This window comes from Typopeltis vanoorti, chromosome 3, assembly GCF_054136105.1.
Source record: "Typopeltis vanoorti isolate ZY-2024b chromosome 3, IOZ_Tvanoo_1.0, whole genome shotgun sequence".
Classification (NCBI taxonomy): Eukaryota; Metazoa; Arthropoda; class Arachnida; order Uropygi; family Thelyphonidae; genus Typopeltis; species Typopeltis vanoorti.
The window spans coordinates 77234287-77239941 of record NC_143551.1 but is presented as its reverse complement, the minus strand read 5'-3'; the positions used below and the strand labels follow the sequence as shown (position 1 = coordinate 77239941).

The 5655-nt window shown below is 37.9% G+C and overlaps 1 non-coding gene across 1 annotated transcript; it reads left to right on the top strand.

Moving 5' to 3' along the window:
• The first annotated feature begins 4489 nt into the window (after positions 1-4489).
• Positions 4490-4788, top strand: LOC150108292 (signal recognition particle RNA). Its single transcript, XR_016548162.1, has one exon.
• Positions 4789-5655: the final 867 nt, after the last annotated feature.

Below are 5655 nucleotides of genomic sequence, written 5' to 3'. Positions count from 1 at the left end.
GGTTCACTTAGTCTAAAAAAAAAAAAGAAAAAAAAAAGAATTAGCTGCTTATACATATGCATTTGCAAGTTATATAAAGCATAAAACTGATGAAATTCAAGCTATAACAATAATAAAACAAAACAATTTTCACTGTCATAATAAAATTACCATGCAATTTATGACTATATACAGGGCTCCAGAAATCCACTCACCACAAATGAGTTATCAGAGAAAAGTGGTGAATGAATTTTCAACCTTGCTCTAAATACATTAAAAATATATTATTTTCATTGCAAAATCTACAATTTTTTCCTTTACATTAAAAAAACATCTCATTCACTGTGAAGTTATGTGATAACAGGGTGGCTGCCAGTGAATTTATTCAAGAAGTCTTATTTCCAACTCTCTGGAAATAAACTCCTGAACCTGAAATCTGGAATTCCAACCCCCCCACAGCAGTTACACTTGCAATTTTAGTTGCAGGTTTCATCTAAAAGTCATCTTCACTTTCTTCCATCCTTTTATCTCCTACAGGAGAACTTTATTTTTCTTTCTATATGAAAGATAACAAAATGAACTGTCATCAAAAAAAGTCAACCTAATCTATCCCCCCCCCACACACACCAGCAGGTGTCCAATTGTCATTGATGTAACACAACTGATAATTTTTAAATGTTTTTCTTTCTATATAAAATATTCACTATTATGTTCAAAATGCACACCATTTTCTCCCACAATAGTATTATACAATGATCTTCTCGCTCCACATGTGTCCCACTGTATCATAACTTGAAAACAGTAAATCTCACATATTTCAAGCAAAACAAAGTAAATTTTTTTCATATCATGAATATATTTGAATTAAATTAGAGTGATTATTACCAATAAATAAATTTTATAATCAAATCAATGCATTCATTCAATTCAATGTTAACCTTACACAGTACTGATTACATATGTAATAGACAATCTATTATTTAAAAATAATAATAACCATTGTGCTTTTCTAACCATCTAATTAGTCATTAACGTGTTGCCCAGATATGACAATAGTGAATGGAGAAAGAGAGCAGAAATAATGAATGGTAAGATGGCTGAGTTGTGTGAGATAAAGGGAATTCAGTCTGTAAATCTATGAAGTGAATTTGAAGGAAAGTTGAAATGGCTTAAAGTTGATGGATTGCATTTAAATGGGTTTGGTGTTGGACATTTAGAAAGGCTATTATTTTCTGAGAAGGCACAGAGTCAAGAACTTAATGAAGTAAACAATCTGAGTCCATTTGTGAAACAGGATAGCATAACTAAGTGGATTGTATAACAAGAGGAAGATGGACATGAGATTGCAGCAGCAAAAGGTGATGGAATGTATAAAGAAGAGGAAGAGACAGATAGGAATGGAAATCAGAGTCATGATCAGGGAAACAGGAGTGGTCAGACCAAATTGAGAGAGAAATGTGATATAGCAGATAGAATAGAGAATGTTGGTGTGGTAGAATGGCCTCAAAGACACAGCGATTGTTATGTTTGTAAACAAATGTAAGGAGTATTCAAAACAAGAAGAGCTGAGTTTGTTGCATTGATTAAGTCAGTATGCCCAAAGATAATTGGAATAAGTGAAACTTGGTTGTCTGAGGAGGATATCATGTCAGGAATAGAAATGGAAGGATATATAGAAATAGATATGATATGTTAGTGGAAATGTGTGAGGAGAAAGGAGTGCAGTTTGTTAATGTGTGGAATGAGGTTGAAGGATGAAGTGAATTGTATAGGAGCAATGGACTGCATTTGAGTGGTTTTGGTGTGAGTTGCTTCGAGAGACTGCTGCTGAAAAGTAGAGAAGTGAGTGCAGAGAATGAATCTGATCAAGTGGGAAGCGATGTGGAAAAATGAAAGAGTAAGACAGAAGAGATTGAAGAGGTGGTTATGAATGAAGAAGTGAGCGGCATGAGTATAGAGAATGAGAGAACAAGTGTGCAAGACAGACAGGGAAATGGCGAGGCTCAGGGTGGGCAGAGGAATACAGCGTGAGAAAAGTAGATGCTCCAAGAGGATGTGAATGCATATGTAGACAAAAAGGAATGACCTGGGATCAAGAAAAAACAGTTGGATTTGAAGAAAGTTCTAAGATGAATAAGGAGAAAAAGAAATGGCCCGAGTTAAGCATGGAGAAGTCATATCTGTATCAGTGGAACTAGATATAGATCCAGGAATAAGCTGCTGTGTTTGTATACAAATGATAGAAGTGTAATAAACAAGACAAATGAAATGGTTGCATTAATTTGGCCTTTTCACCCAAAAATTGTTGGAATAAGTAAGACATGGTTGGATGAGGACAACATCCTGACAAGAAATAAAGATGGAAGGGTATGATGTGTTTTGTGAGGATTGAAAGGGTAAAATGGGAGGGGGGGGAGTGCTATTGATGATAGAGAAAGAGTTATGTCCATAAAAAGTAGAAATGCAAAAGGGGAAATAGTGCCGGTGGTTTCTGAGGCATATAGTGTGAGATAGAGGTGAATAGAATGAAATACTTAACTGGATGTTGTTGTTGTTGTTGTTGTCTTGTCCTTTGAAGAGTCTTAGATGTTTCCGTGCGCTCTTTGTACTGCTTTGGCTATGTCTGTGATTTTGTTTGTATAGAGCTGTTGTTCAGGATTAGGATCTATTTCTTGCAAGGCTGCTGTAATTGCTGGACAGGTAAAGATGTGAGTGGGTGTCAGTTCCGTATTGGGGCAGTTGTTGCAGTTTCTATATGTTCTCGTATCATCTGTATTGATCTTCATTCCTCTATAATGTCCTGTTCGTAGTCTTGCTATCGTAGTGGAGGTCCTTCTGTCAGCATTGATCTCGGGAATTTGATGTTGTATCACTGATTTCAATGGAATTAGTTTAGCTTTTGCTAGTGCATTGGCATCAGCAAGAGTTATCATATGAGTTTCTTGGTTGAGTTCTCTGGCCTCTTTTGCTAATTTATCAGCTGCTTCGTTGTGATCAATGCCTACATGAGCAGGAATCCATTGTAGAATGCAACTTTTACCTAAACACTTTAGATGATTTAAGAGTTTATGGATGTCTTGTGTGAGCTTGGTATTGCCATTTTTGATTGCCTCCATAGCTGATCTTGAGTCACTGTAAATTATAATTCCTTCAGATTGTTGAGATGATGATAGATTTAAGTAGGCTTCTAGTGCTTTAATTATTGCGTAGAGTTCGCTGGTAAAATTGGAAGCGATTCTCCCAGATCCAACTTTTATTGAAAGTTTTTCACCTTTCGGGAGTAGAAGGAGAACACCAGCGCCTCCATTAATCATATTGGTGTCTGATGATCCATCGGTATAACAAATAACCTGTTTGGAGGATGAAAGAAGGTTGATGGTATTTAGGCCTTTTTCTTTAAGCATTTCTTTTGGTTCTTTTTTTGTACAGAGTTTGGTAAGGTTTAGATTTATGAAGGTATTTGAAGGTAAAGGACTGGAAAATAGAGGTTCTTTGTTTATGTGGACATTTAGCTGATCAAGACCTATTTCTTTCCTGATAGTGTCATCATATTGTAAAGTCGATGATCTGTGAAGTCTGCAAATTTGGTTCCAATGTTCATAGGTTTTTAGGGAGACATGATCACTTTGGTAGCTTCTGATATTATTTATGAATTTTATGGTGGCAAATTTTCGTCTGTCCTCCAGCAGGTCAAGCCCACATTCCTGTTGGGCTCTGATGTTGTTAGTGGATGAGACTGCACCAATGATAATCTTGGATGCTTTTGCTTGTATTTTGTCTAGGTTTTTCTTTACCGATGAAGCCGAAGGTGACCAGATAGGTGCTGCATATTCCATTATTGGCCTTATTAGTGTAGTGTAAGTAGTTTTGAGGATTTTTGGCTTTGCACCCCAATTTGTTCCACAAAGCCTTTTCAGTATATTTAATTTTTTTAGAGCTCTGTTGGAAGTGTTAGAGATGTGTTGTGCAAAACGTAATTCCTGATCAAGCGTAATACCAAGGTATTTTGGATTTGTGACTTTGTTATAAATTATTTGTTATTTGTTATTTGGATGTTGTTATAGACCAGGTAATGTGGATGGTAGTGACTGTGAAACGTATAATCAAATTAGCCAAGCAAATAAGAAAAGGGTGATCATTATGAGTGATTTAATTATGGCAATATAGACTGGGATGATGAGATAGCAAATGGAAGTAAAGAAAATGAGTTTTTGAGGGACAACTACCTCCGACAGTATGTAGCACATGAGGATTGAGGGTCTTGGATTTGATCATCTCATCAGGGGATGTAATTATAAATGAGTGTCAAATCACCCTCCAGTTGGTGAGAGTGACATTGAAGTGATTATCTGGGTAGTTGCCAGTAGTGTGAGGACTTCTCTGAGAAAATGGTATATGTGGAATTACAATGCTAGTGATTATGAGGAGCTCAGGAGACAGATTGCATGTGTAGCATGGAATGAGGAGTTAGCTGGAAAAGAGATCAATGCAGCTTGGGGGATATTAATTTGCTAGGAGTCGTGGCAGTCTCTTGTAATCCAGCTACTAGGAGGCTTGGGCTGGTGGATGGTTTGAGAACTGGAGATCTGTTTCCCAACGTTCCTATGTCGATCGGATGTCCGCACTAAGCACAGAGTTGATATGATGACTTCGAGGGAGCTCAGAGCCACCAGGTTGTCTAACGCGAAGCGAATCGGCCCAGGACAGAAATGCAGCAGGCAAAAGCTTCCGTGTCATGCAGTAGTGGAATCGCATCTGTGAATAGGCGTTGAAGAATAGCCAGGACAACATAACCAAACTCAGTTCTTTTTTGGTCCCCAGGATTTGAAGGGGATAAATTAACCGTGGAAAGGGTACAAAGGCAGATAACAAAGATGGTGTCAGGACTGTACAATGTTAGTTATGAGGATCGGCTGAGAGAGTGTGGACTGCAGAGTTTGGTGGATAAAAGAAGGAGAGGCGATATGATAGACTTTTAAACTGTTGAGAGGTGGTTATAGGGTTGACACTGGGGAGTTCCTTCGCTTGGTTGAACAGCGGGAAGGAGTCGTGACAAGGGGCCATCCCTGGAAGTTACGAAAGGAAACCATGAGAAAGAGGGTGAGGAGTGGTTTCTTTGCATGGACAGTGGTTGAACCATGGAATGCATTGCCTGATGGAGTGGTGAGATCGAGAACAGTCAATGCGTTTAAGGAGTGGTATGATAGACTTTGTGTTTCCTAGGAGGGACCTCCCTCGATGAGTCTTGATAGACTTGTGTTTCTTAGAAAAGATCTCCCACGATGAGTCTTTTGACTCCATGGAGGCCTGAATAATAATAATATTCAAGAACTATCTAGTAGAAGCAAATGTGTAAATGTATTCCAAGGATCAGAAGGATAAATAAGGTAAATGTGAAATGGGTGAATGAACAGATTAAGCATGCGATACAGAGGAAACAAGGCATTATGGAGGCAACATAAGAGAAGTGGTAATAACCAATTCCATGAGGATTACAAAGACCAGGCAAGGAGGGTGACTTGGTTGGTAAGGGTAGCAAAAGTGAAGCATGAGCAGCAGTTAGCTAACGAAGACAAAAAGAATCCTAAGGAGTTCTGTCAATATGTATCCAGCAAAAAAAGAATGATTATGGAAGGATGACAATGATTGGAGAAAATGGTATAAGGACAACTGCTG